This window comes from Elgaria multicarinata, chromosome 2 (genome assembly GCF_023053635.1).
Source record: "Elgaria multicarinata webbii isolate HBS135686 ecotype San Diego chromosome 2, rElgMul1.1.pri, whole genome shotgun sequence".
Taxonomy (NCBI): domain Eukaryota; kingdom Metazoa; phylum Chordata; class Lepidosauria; order Squamata; family Anguidae; genus Elgaria; species Elgaria multicarinata.
In genome coordinates this window covers 21787442-21800357 of record NC_086172.1, presented here as the reverse complement: position 1 = coordinate 21800357, position 12916 = coordinate 21787442, and the positions used below count along the sequence as shown (strand labels likewise).

At 43.2% G+C, this 12916-nt stretch overlaps 1 protein-coding gene across 1 annotated transcript in view; it reads right to left on the bottom strand.

Annotated features, from left to right (window-relative positions):
- PLEKHM3 (pleckstrin homology domain containing M3) overlaps positions 1–6428 on the bottom strand; it is a 97083-nt gene extending 90655 nt beyond the window's left edge. The window contains exon 1 of the mRNA XM_063116113.1: positions 6323–6428. The gene's annotated coding sequence lies outside the window, so the exon portion shown is untranslated. The remainder of the gene's footprint in view (positions 1–6322) is intronic.
- Between the last annotated feature and the right edge of the window lie 6488 nt (positions 6429–12916).

Below are 12916 nucleotides of genomic sequence, written 5' to 3'. Positions count from 1 at the left end.
AGAAATAAAGGCAGCCACAATGTCCCTTTGGAAAAAAGCAAAGTCCTTTGGGAAAACTGCTTAACTGCCTGCAACTGATAATCAGCACATGGGAGGAGGGCGGGAAGAAACTCTAGCAGGGAGAAAGCATTTGTCCCAGGGTAATATTTGAATTGAACTGATTAGTACTTGTTTCTTGGCAAGCAAAGCACAGTTTACCGGCCATGTATGGAAGCTGACCAGGGGATCAATATATCTACTGCTACTCTCCCCTGCCTAGAATTGCAAGAATAGGGAGGTTGTCAAGCACAGGGCAGACAGTTTGGCTAGGTGGGGCCCAAGTTTTGCAGGCCTGGACTAGTAGAAGGCAGGGAGCCCACACAATACCCCACTCCCAACTTAAGCAAAAGGAAACATCCAGGACCTGAGTTGGAGTGAAAAGATACTCATCTACTCCACCAAACAAGTGCTGCCGCTGCCCCCTGAATGCTCAGGGCTTATAGTTATTCTTGAATGAAGAGATAACAACCTTGGTTCCCCCCCCCCCCCCACCAGCGAGGCTCTATGTTTCAGTCCGGGAAAATCTGTCCCCGTTTCACTCTCAACCAGATTGTGCACTTGATTAACGCAGAAATACATTGACCTTGGAATGAAATAGCCACCCCGCCACACCAAACGAAAACCTTGCAGGTATGAGCATTTTCCTCCTGCCATGGAGGCAACTCTGAAGCATCACCTCAGCTCAGCACAAACAAAAGCAAGTCATGCAATAAAGGCAACAGACCTCGCTAGAGATGAGATCATTAAGCCGGAGGGAGGATGATCAGAAAGAAGGCTGTGAGCAACCATACTGACATTTTTAACCATTTCAGTTGGGTGGTTCCTGCAGTGTAACTGAACCAGGAAGGAAGGGCGGTCGTGGGGTGAAAGACTTGTGTTATATTTTATGGGCTCATGTGACAGAATCGGAGGCAGGAGAAACTAATAAACCAGGTAATTTCAAAAGATGCTGCAGCACTGCCTTTTAGCTGCTACAGGCATGCCTGCCTATGCGTCGTCAGGCAGAAGTATGCCTCGGCCTCACTGCCTTCAGGGGGGACTTTAGTCCCCACCTACCAGTAATTCATAGTAATATTGTAGCCCAAATATTGCAACTGTTTATTTTATTTAACAGCACATTTGATTTTTTTTTTTTATTTAAGATCAAGTTGTAATACCAAAATCATGGCTGGTCATTCAGGAAAAGCTTGTTTAAATAACAATGTCTTTAGGAGATGCTGAAAACGGAACAACATTGGCACCTGCCTGACATCAACTAGCAGGGAATTCCACAGAGAGAGCGCCTGTACACTGGAAGCTCGACTCAGAATGGACTCTTAATGGGCCAAATGCACAGAATGGGCTCTTAATGAAACCAAATGCCCAGTTACAAGATGGGGGATACTTGGCTCAGCAAGACTACAAACGAGAAGGAGCTTGGAATTGTTGTAGATCACAAGCTAATATGAACCAACAGTGCGATATGGCTGCAAGGAAGGCAAATGCTATCTTGGGCTGCATTAATAGAAGTATAGCTTCCAAATCACGTGAGGTACTGGTTCCTCTCTATTCTGCCCTGGTTAGGCCTCATCTAGAGTATTGCGTCCAGTTCTGGGCTCCACAATTCAAGAAGGATGCAGACAAGCTGCAGCGTGTTCAGAGGAGGGCAACCAGGATGATCAGGGGTCTGGAAACAAAGCCCTATGAAGAGAGACTGAAAGAATTGGGCATGTTTAGCCTGGAGAAGAGAAGATTGAGGGGAGACATGATAGCACTCTTCAAATACTTAAAAGGTTGTCACACAGAGGAGGGCCAGGATCTCTTCTCGATCCTCCCAGAGTGCAGGACACGGAATAATGGGCTCAAGATACAGGAAGCCAGATTCCAGCTGGACATCAGGAAAAACTTCCTGACTGTTAGAGCAGTACGACAATGGAACCAGTTACCTAGGGAGGTTGTGGGCTCTCCCACACTAGAGGCCTTCAAGAGGCAGCTGGACAACCATCTGTCAGGGATGCTTTAGGGTGGATTCCTGCACTGAGCAGGGGGTTGGACTCGATGGCCTTGTAGGACCCTTCCAACTCTGCTATTCTATGATTCTATGACCTCAGCTCCATGTGGAACCACCAGGCGCACCTCATCTGATGACCTCAGTGACTGGGCAGGCTAATAAGACAAAAAGGGCTATGTCAAATATCCTGGTCCCAATAGGCAGCCAGTGTAGTAGTTCCCTCAGCAAAGGTGTTACATGGGGAAGCCCGTAACAAAAGCCAAGCACTAGCTGCAGCTTCCAGGGCAAACTTAAAGGCAGCCCCACATGGAATGTACTGCAGTAATCCAGCCTTGAGCCTACTAACACCTGCACCACTGCCTGTCCATAATGTGGACAGGCCACATTATGCCTGTCCATGAGAGGTTGTAGCTGGTGTATTAGCTGAAGCTAGTAGAAGGCTCTCTGAGCCGTTTTGGCCACCTGGGCTTCCAGTGACAGAGATGGACCCAGGAGTACCCACAGACTATAGACCTGTTCTTTCAGAGGGAGTACAACCCTATCTTAGAACAGGCAATAATCCTACCTCCCAGACTTGGAAACCACTCAACCACAGGGCCGCCATCTTGCAAGAAGTAAATGTCACTTTATTGCCCTCATCCAAATCATCACTTACTCCACTGTTAGTTACTGATATAGGACTTGCATAGACAGATGTCACAGGGAGACAGAGAGTACTTTGTTCCAAATCCCTAATGACAGCTTCCAGAGACTTCCTATAGAGGTTAAACAACCTTGGGGACAAGATGGTACCCTGCGGAACCCCACAGCTCAATTGCCAGGGAGCCGAGAGATAGCAACTCAATGATATCAATCCTGCAACTAGTCCCAGAACCACTGTAACACAGTATCTCCAATGCCCAACCCACAAAGCCAGTCCAGCATGGTACCATTGCTGATGGTATCAAAATCCAATGAAAGAATTAAACGGTCGCGTTCCCCCTGTCCCTCCATCAGGACAATCAGGCTCGATTCAGTCCCATAACCAGGCTGAAAGCAAAAGCAGGGAGAGAAAAGCATCCAATGAAGCAAAAAGAAGGGAGAAACGAATTCTCAGGATGCTGAACCTTTTATTGTAGATTACAATCTACAGTAAAAAGTTCAGCATCCTGAGAATTCGTTTCTCCCTTCTTTTCACCCATAACCAGGCTGGAATCCAGATTGAAATGGGTCCAGACAACCAATATCCTCCAGGAGTGCCTGCAGTTGTCCTATCTCAACCCTCTCAAATAGAAGTGGTAGTTGTCACATATCATTGGGTCCAGAATGGATTTCTTCAGGAGTGGCCACACTACTGCCTCCCTAGGGGCAGCAGGCACCACCCCTTCATATAAAGACGCATGTACCACACTCTGGACCCACACAGTCTTTCCCATCCCCACCCCCCACCAGCTAGCTCTGATTAGTCAAGTAGGGCAAGGATCTAGAAGGCACATGGCCAGCTGCACTGCTCCTAACACTTTGTCCATGTCACGAGGCCACAACAACGGAAACTGATCCCACAAAACAGGGATGATACTAGCATCAAATTTTTAGCTGACCAAGTACCCACAAGGATTATTCCAGCCCCAATTTCCAGACCAGCTTTAAAGTTTGATATGCCACTTTTAAATTGGATTTTTATTTTTATTTATTTAAAGTTAGAGTGGCCATGAGCAGCAGAGGAGAGGGGGAAACTTTAATTGAATCAAATTCAGGAAATTTGAATCTTTCACTATGATTGACCTGGATTATATCTTTGCCTGTATTCTAGAGTGGAATGGACAACTCTGCACCAAATGTTTAATCCTATGTGTGTTTAGATATATAAAAAAGCCCTACAACTCTTACCATGACCCCAGCCAGGCACGCTGGGAGTTGTAGGACTTTTTCTGTCTAAAGGTGTATAGGATTGAGCCCTAACTCACCAACATTTTTACAAGCCTGTCTGCCAACTCAGACCCAGCCGAATCTTTGAAGGTGTTCTACCTCTAGCTACCTTAAACAGCACTAACAAATAACTGGCAGATAGAGAGTAGATAAAGTCAGCTCACTTCCTATCTAGGCAATATTATCTACAATTATGACATTTTACTACTGTTTATTTATATACTTTATATTTATTTATTATTGCATTTATTTCCCTCCAAGGAAATTTATTTCCCTCCAAGGAAATTTATTTCCCTCCTTTTTCCCCCTCCAGGGAACCCAAAGCAGCATACATAATCCTCCTCTCCATTTTATCCTAACAACAACACTGTGAGGTAGGCTGGGCTGAGTGTCTGTGACTGGCCCAAAGTCACCCAGAGGCTGAGTGGGGACTAGAACTCGGAACTCCCAACTCTTAGTCCAACACTCTAACCACTACACCACACTGGTAGCATTATGTCAATGAGTTTTATATGTTATTGGTTATTGTGAAATAATTTGTGTTTTTGAAAATTTATAGGAACTATCAGCAGAAACCTATGCATGTCTATTCAGAAGTCAGTCCCACCAGGTTCAATGGTATATGGGTATAGGATTGCATCTTAAATCAGATTAAATCAATGGTATATGGGTATAGGATTGCATCTTAAATCAGATTAAAAATAGGATGGATGCCAATCCTGAAGACATTTCCTCATGAATAAGTCTTTATCATTAGATTGACTCACAACTAATTATATTTAAAATTACAGTCCTAAACATTTGTTTTCCTAAAGCCAAATATAATTGCCCAGTTCTAAATAGCTACATATTAAAATATGGTTATATATATACTGTCATCAGTAGGGCTGGTTGCAATAAATGGAATTGTTCTTAACACTTTGCGTTGTGCAGTTAAAATATGCGTGTTCTGGAAGAAATCTGTAGTTCAGGGAGATCTGAATTCAAATCATCCCACTCTGCCACTAAAGTAATTGGGTGATCTAGGGCCACTCACTATCTTTCACCCTAACATACTTCCCAGGGCTGTTGTGAATATAAAAGCAGAAGGGGTAAGGATAGGAGAGGCCTGTACACCACCCTGAGGTACTTAGAAGAAGGGTGGGATAAAAAAAATTAAAGAGAAAAAAGAATATACACCACAAAGTCAGCTATTATAGTAAAGATAAAATATCGTTTATATACAGACGTTATTTTATCCTTTTCTACGAAAAGGCTGCTCACACAGCTTTGCGTTTCTTCTACTATTGTCATGGTTATTTTGTCAAAGAGGCAAAGGTAGAGCCACACCCATAACAAGATGACCTAATCTTGCATAATTTAGGTTAGACACACACAGTGATTTAGGCAGAAGAATAAATAGCTTGATTTTATAAGAGTGTATATTATATCAGAGAGACGGGACGTGTGTGTGCCGTGGTGTGTCTCAACGAAACTATTTAAAACATAGGGCAAAGAGGATAACTGAGTACAGGTGTAGGCACAATATACAAATACAGATGTTTACCATTTTCATAACTGGAGACACCTCAGGAACTTCGAAGGTGGTTTTGTGTGTGCATTTGAATAGAGCATCCTTGGATATGCCTATTGTTAAAGTGATCAAAAGAACCCCACCAAAAGACCCCTTTTCTAGGGGAAAAAGTGTACACCAAGCTCTCAAGGCTCTGCCACCAGACCTTTTCCTCTGTTCATTAATAAAGAGTCATCAGAATGCGGTTGGCCGGTTACTCAAGGTTGCCCTGCACTCACCCCCCCCCCCCCCCAGAGCAGGGTTTAGTCTGCTCAGCGAATGTAGCAGTTTCCAAAAACACAGCTTCTAAGGCTTGGATCCCGGATCTGAGTTGTCATGATCCCAGACACTTCGGCGCACTGCTCCTTGTTATCACCCAAACCACCCCCACCCCCTCCCCAGTGGTCAGCAAAGCCAGCTCCGCCCACCCTTGCATGGGGGGCTCATATGGTGCAGTAAGTTACATAAACAGGGCATAGTTGTCCCAATATTATGTATTGTTAGCTGTTAGACATAGTTGCATTTATGGAAAATGTACAACTCTGCAATCAATAAGGGATGGGAGGAGCCATGAGCTCATCAGGAGGGGCTGGGGATGTTAGAAAAGATGTTGGTTGTGGATGATGGGTAGGGAAGCTCGTCTTCGATCCGTGGAGGGTGAGTTTCCTCCTACACGTGTAGTTCAATAAAAGAAATGGTCACTGAATCTGGACTTGTCTGGTTTTCCTATTCCCTCCCCTCTTGTTGGTTTTTTTTTTTACCCTAACACTATATATTCAGAACACATACATTCAACCGCAAATGAAGAAGTTTAAAATAGAGGGACCGTTTACCTGGCTCACGGGAGCTCCACACAGGCAAAATGTTTCGTGTTTATCCTCCCACGGGGTGTCTTTCTTTTGGTCTCTCCGCAATGACCGGCAACACACACCGGCAGCATTATTCAGCCGTCTCCGGGGCTGCTCTGTTTACAATCTTCTCTCAGTTCTCTTCTCAAATTCCTCCCTTCCTCAGCCGGGAAACAGAAACCGGCAAGAAGGTTCCGGTCCGCAGCATTGCCCTCCCCACCCTACAGACCATGCTGCAGGGTGTGACGGCTGGGGAACAGGGGGCCTCAAGTCACCAAAACTATATTTCATCATCCTTGAGTTTTAAAGAGAATAACATATAGATTCCCACAGCAGGCTGGTCTTTTTTCTTTCTTTTTTTTAGGACGTTCAGATCTGTTGCGATGCATTCATGTATTTCTAATACCCTGCCAAAACAACAACACACCAACGTAATTTAGAAAATAAAACCTCATAACTTCAGGGCAAGCTATAGTAAGGGTTAGACTTAAAGCTGCAACACTTACCTGGGAGTTTTATTTATTTATTGCATTTCTATACCGCCCAATAGCCGGAGCTCTCTGGGCGGTTCACAAAAATTAAAACCAAAGTATAAAACAACAGTATTATAAAACCGTAATATAAAATAAAATATAAAAGCTCAACCGGATAAAAACAGCAGCAATGCAAAATTACAAATTTAAAACAAGTTAAAATATTATTTATTGCATTTCTAAGTTCCATTGGAAGTAACAGCTGAGTACACGTATATAGGATTGCACTGCAAGAGAACTATGCTTAGGGTGCAATTCTATGCATATTTAGGCGGTGGGTGGGGTATAGGACTCTTCTGTCTAAACAAGCCTAGGACTGCACATTTAGCCCTTAATACCTGCGAATATTACAGAATGTATGGTTGTTTTTTCTGTTTACAAGATACTTTGGTTATCATCTGCCTAGTTTTATATCAGCCTAAACATATACAAAGGTACAGTGGCTGAGTAAAGGGCTGGCAATTTAATACGTTGGACAAAGGGCAGTCATTCTCCAGGTTTAAAACAAGTATAACGGAATCCTCGAAAGAACAATAGAAATTTTGATTTTTGAACTATAAAACCTCAAAGAACTACAGTTCCCAAAACAATTGTAGCAGGGGTAGCCATGACAATGGAACCAAACTTAAGTTGCATTTGTCAAAGTACAGGCCTCACTCTAAGCCTTGTAGTCTAAGACCTGGATTCTAGTGTAAGACCTATTCCTATGTATGCCAAGATATGGGTGCTGGTTCTTCTCTTTCTTTATTTCCTGATGATGCTCCTGTGCCATTGGAAATTCAGATCAGGCACAGGCATGACTTCAACAGGTAAAGCTTTCTCTTATCATTTTCTTTCACGTGATAGGCTTCACATGTTGATTTTGTGCCTGTCATGCAGGTGATACAGCCACTGTGATCCCTTCATTGGTAACCTTGAGACTAGACTACTGTAATGCACTCTATGGCTGAGTTCCGACGACACGCTAATCAACTGGGGTGCGTGTGTGTACAATAGGAACAGAATGGGAAACTACAGTTGATTAGTGTGTCATCTGAACTCAGCCTATGTGGGGCTGCCCTTGAAGCTGTAGAATGCTACAGCAAGGCTGTTGAGTGGAATGAATTCCTTGCCACACACATATAACGCCAGTACTGAAAGAGCGGCACCGCCTGCCGGTTTACGACATTCAAGGTATTATTATTGACATATAAATCCTGAAACGACTTAGGACCAGGTTAACTGAAAGATCACCTTCTCTATAGACCCATTCAATCACTACAATCTTTAGGGGAGAATTTGTTGTCTGTGGCATGCCCTGTACAGCTCCACCAGTTGGCAACATGGCAATGGTCTTTGTGGTGGTGCTCACGCTTTGGAATGACCTATGCGATATGACAATTGGATGCATTCAGTTTTAATTAAAAACCTCTTACCTGTGTTTATCTAAATTTGGAGAATGACTTTTCCTTGGAACGCTGTAATTTATAACAGTGTTGTGTTTTATCGCTTCAGAATTGATTACAAACTGCTCTGGGATTTTTTTTTAATGGGAAGTGATATATAAATATTTGAAAAATAAATAAATAATAAATACTGGCCCAGGAGTGGAGGAGAAAAGTGACTATCACTGTATCAGTTCAATAACTTCAAGTGAATTTCTTATCACAGGCCTTTGAAATGAAACAGACAGAAAAGGTTTGGAGAGGCATCTTCAGAGCTATAACACATTTACTATTATTATGTGCAGCATCCTAGATAGATATTGCAGAGTACTGGCTGCAGGTGGCCAGTTCTGAATCGCCACCCAAAGGGCACAAAAGACACCCATTTGCATATGGTGTGTTATATGAATGTAGAAATAATTACTCTAATTTAACTAGAAATACAGTACATCTCACCGTAAGTGTGGAAGACTCTGGCCACGTGACTTTGCTCAGTCTGCTGTCCAGATGCTGCTGATTGACATTTTCAAGGCCCAACTCTTTTTTCTGATTAGCCTTTATCTTTATACCGGCCCTTCAAACCGGATACTTTCAAAACAGAGGATAGTTCTCTATAAAAGAGGACACATGGCCACCCTAACCTGTATTCATGGACAACTGGAGGAGAGTAAGTAGGGTGGAAATGCTTCTTCTAAGATGGAACCTGCCATCTGCAGCTTTTAGAAGTACTTCTATATTAACAAATTTTAAATGTATTGCTTCGTCAATTGAGGTGGCTTTTTAGTTGATTACTAGCATAGTCCTATACATATCTACTCAGAAGTAAGTCCTTTGGTGCTCAATGGGGTTTAATCATGGGTTAGTGGGTTTAGGATTGCAGATGAAAGATTTTTAATTGAATAATCTAACTGATCAATTAATGTTTGCGACAAAACTTAAAATACAATTAGGCTGAAATTCTATATCTACTTTTGTGGGGGTAAATCCCATTGAACTCAACAGGAATTACTTCTGAATAGTCTATCCTATCGTGCTGTTAAAAGTCTTTTCATTTGTGGATAGTTCAGCCTTCCCCTGGTGTTTTGAACTGCAATTGGCCGTGCTGGCTGGGGAAAATGAGAGTTACAGACTAAAACATCTGGAGAGCACCAGGTTAGGGTAGGCTGCTACAGCTCCTAAGACAGTGGTAGGTGCTTTAAATGGAAATAATAGTATGGACTTATTCATTGTTTAGAAGCTCCAAAGTGTCTGCATTGGCCTTCTGGTGGTCAAGGAAAAGGATGGCCTGATTGTAGAAATTGAAGGGTTTGGCCATCTTTGTTCACTTTGGAGGAATCTCGCTTTGTTGGAAGACAGATTCCAAAGAAATCATTTTCTTCCATGGTGTAACAATATTAAAGGAACCGCAATAACAGGGAAGTAGAATATGTAATAGGAACAGGAAGTGAAAGAGGAGTAGACAAAGGAAGAGACTGTAACTCTTCTGTAAGGAACCACCTTAATAAAGCACTCTGTTTACACAAAGTGGGAGTTGCTCCTTTGATTACCTAAACAGTGTCACATGGGAATGCTTTAAGCTATCGAGGTAGAAAACACTGCTTTGGGATGGGAAATGTAGTTTGGTGTTTGTTTTTTACAGGAAAGGTCCACAAATCGGAGTCAACAGGAATTCTGCTCTTTTGTGCATAAATCATATTTCCTCAGAAATCCATTTTGCTTTTTTTATTATTTATTTTGCTTGTATATCACTTAATATATTGAAATGCTTAAGCTGTTCACAACAAAATACAACTCAGCAAGATGAAAACAAGATGAAAATAATACATAATTTAGGACATTACCACACTGCAAACAGTAAAACAAGGTAAGGAGAGCCCCTCACAGGCCAGGGAAAGCCTGTATGAACAAGTGTCCTTTCAAGAGGTGTTTAAAACTAAGTCACTGTTTCTCGCTCTCAATCTATACATGTGAGAGTATTCCAACAAGCAGGTGCCACCACTGAGAAGGCCCACTTATGTGACACTACTTTGACATGACATTGGCCGCAGAATGACCAATAGACTAGGGTGACCATATTTTGGAAACCAAAAAGGAGGACAACATGGTCGCCATGTTAAAGTTATTTTTTAAAAATAATTTTAAAACCTCAATTTTTTTAAAAAAAATATCCTAAAACTCAATGGTTGGACAGAACTGTTTCAAACTTGGCATAGCTAAAGTTCTTGTTAAGAGCAATCATGGTGCCAAGTTTCATCTCTTTATCTTTAAAAATAACATTTTTAAAAATAAAAATTAAATCCTCAAATTTTAAAAAAATTCTAAAAATCAATGGATGAACAGATCTGTTTCAAATTTGGTATGGCTAAAGCTCTACTTAAAAGCTATCATGGTGGCTACTTTCATCTCTTTATCTTTAAAAATGACGATTTTAAAAATAATTTTAAAACCTCAATTTTAAAAAAATCCTAAAAAATCAATGGATGAACGGATCTGTTTAAAATTTGGTATGACTAAAGCCCTTCCTAAGATCTACCATCATGCCAAGTTTCATGACTTTATCTTAAAAAATGACAGAGTTATAAGCATTTTTGTTAATTCCCATTAGAGCTGCTCTTTGGAAAAAAATCCGGATTTCCCCTCCCCCTCCCGGATTTGTCATCAAAACCCCGGGCAAATCCAGTCATATGGTCAGCCTACAATAGACCTCCTCAGAAGACTGCAGGTGTTGACTGAGTATTTATAGGGGAAGACAACTAGGGCCATAGCTAGACCTAAGGTTTATCCCTGGATGGTCCAGGGGTGAAACCTGTTCATCAAGGTGACACACAGGGGATCCAGTGCTCAGGCAGGGGCAAACCCTGGATGATCCCAGGATAAACCTTGGGCCTAGCTGTGGCCTAGGTATCCTGGTTATGAGTTGTTTAGGGCTTTCTTTGTCAGCAACAAGACCTTGTACATGGCTCGGTAGCTTTCCGTTTATATTCTCCATACGAATCGCCCCAAAGCCTTTCCACGGAGGAAAAATGTAATAGTGAAACTGGCCCTTGGAGACAGGGGGAAAAAACTACCCAGTGGAATTCAGCGCTCAAAGCAATTACCTTTTCTTCAACGTTCAATATGAGCTATGTTTTAGTTCCCCTTTTGATGAGCTGTTCCCATCTGTGGGCTCTTATGCCAGCAGGCTCCGTCTTTCCCAAGCCACTTAGCTCAGGTCCTTTTAAACAGGGAGATTGTTTTTGAATGAGCCTTTCCTGGCACGGCTTCCTCGCCTCACAGGAGCGATCGGGCCGTGGGCATAGTTCGTTCCCACTGCAAGGCCGCCACCACCGCCACCGCCACCACAAACAAACATCCACTTCCATAGAAAGAGGGCCGGCTATTCTTCCGCTAATGGGATTGGCACCGTTTAGAGCAGTCTGCTAGGACATTGTCTGTGACCACAGCAAGAGAAACATTATTCAAAGGCCATTCAGGCCCCAAAAGCAGCAGAGGAGCCGGAGTAATTATCGGAGGCTCTCCATTAACGAGGGCATCTCTGCTCTTTGTCTGGGTTGCTTTAATAAAGCCCACTAATAGGGTTTGTGGGGGGTGGGACGGGCCCCACTAATGGCTCCAAACAAAATTCTTTCTCTCGCTCCCCCCATCCAGGCATCTCCTTGTTAGGAGAAGAGGCTTTATGAAAACTGACAGCAAAGCCATAAGTTACCATACTGCATAGTGACCTTTTGGGAAAACTTTGTGTGAACCCAACTGCTTTTCAAGCCTCAGGCCTTCAGTACCATGGGGGACACCTCTCTTCCCCCACCCCTTCACATTTTGGTGTTTTCCCGCTCTTTTCTGTTTGCCTGTATGAACCTCAAAATATATTGTTGCAAGGGTCTCAAAAAGAAGCTGGGGAGGGGAGAGAAATCTGTTGGGATCTCCCCGTATGCGCCCAAGTCAAACAAGGGTCAGTGGGTCCATCATTGGCTTTCGCTCTTCTCCTGGCCCTCTGGGCAAGGCAGGGAGCCGCAAGGCAGATGGACGGTGTGTCGGATGAGTAAAATGAGCTCATTGCTTCTCCGGTTGGCAGCAGCATTGAGAAGCTCTTCTCTCCAGTCACACAAGTGTTAAGGTTGGATGTGGGCTCCTTGGTGGTGATGGGAGGCACTCTGTACATGCTCACTTTTCTTGTTTCCCCCCCACAACCTCCTGAATTGAGTCCCGGCCAGTGGAAGCTGGTGGCTCCAATGTAAAATCATAGAATCATATCACAGAATCATAGAATAGCAGAGCTGGAAGGGGCCTACAAGGCCATCGAGTCCAACCCCCTGCTCCATGCAGGAATCCACCCTACAGCATCCCTGACAGATGGTTGTCCAGCTTCTTCTTGAATGCCTCTAGCGTGGGAGAGCCCCCAACCTCCCTAGGGAACTGATTCCATTGTCGTACTGCTCTAACAGTCAGGAAGTTTTTCCTGATGTCCAGCTGGAATCTGGCTTCCTTTAACTTGAGCCCATTATTCCTTGTCCTGCACTCTGGGAGGATCGAGAAGAGATCCTGGCCCTCCTCTGTGTGACAACCTTTTAAGTATTTGAAGAGTGCTCTCATGTCTCCCCTCAATCTTCTCTTCTCCAGGCTAA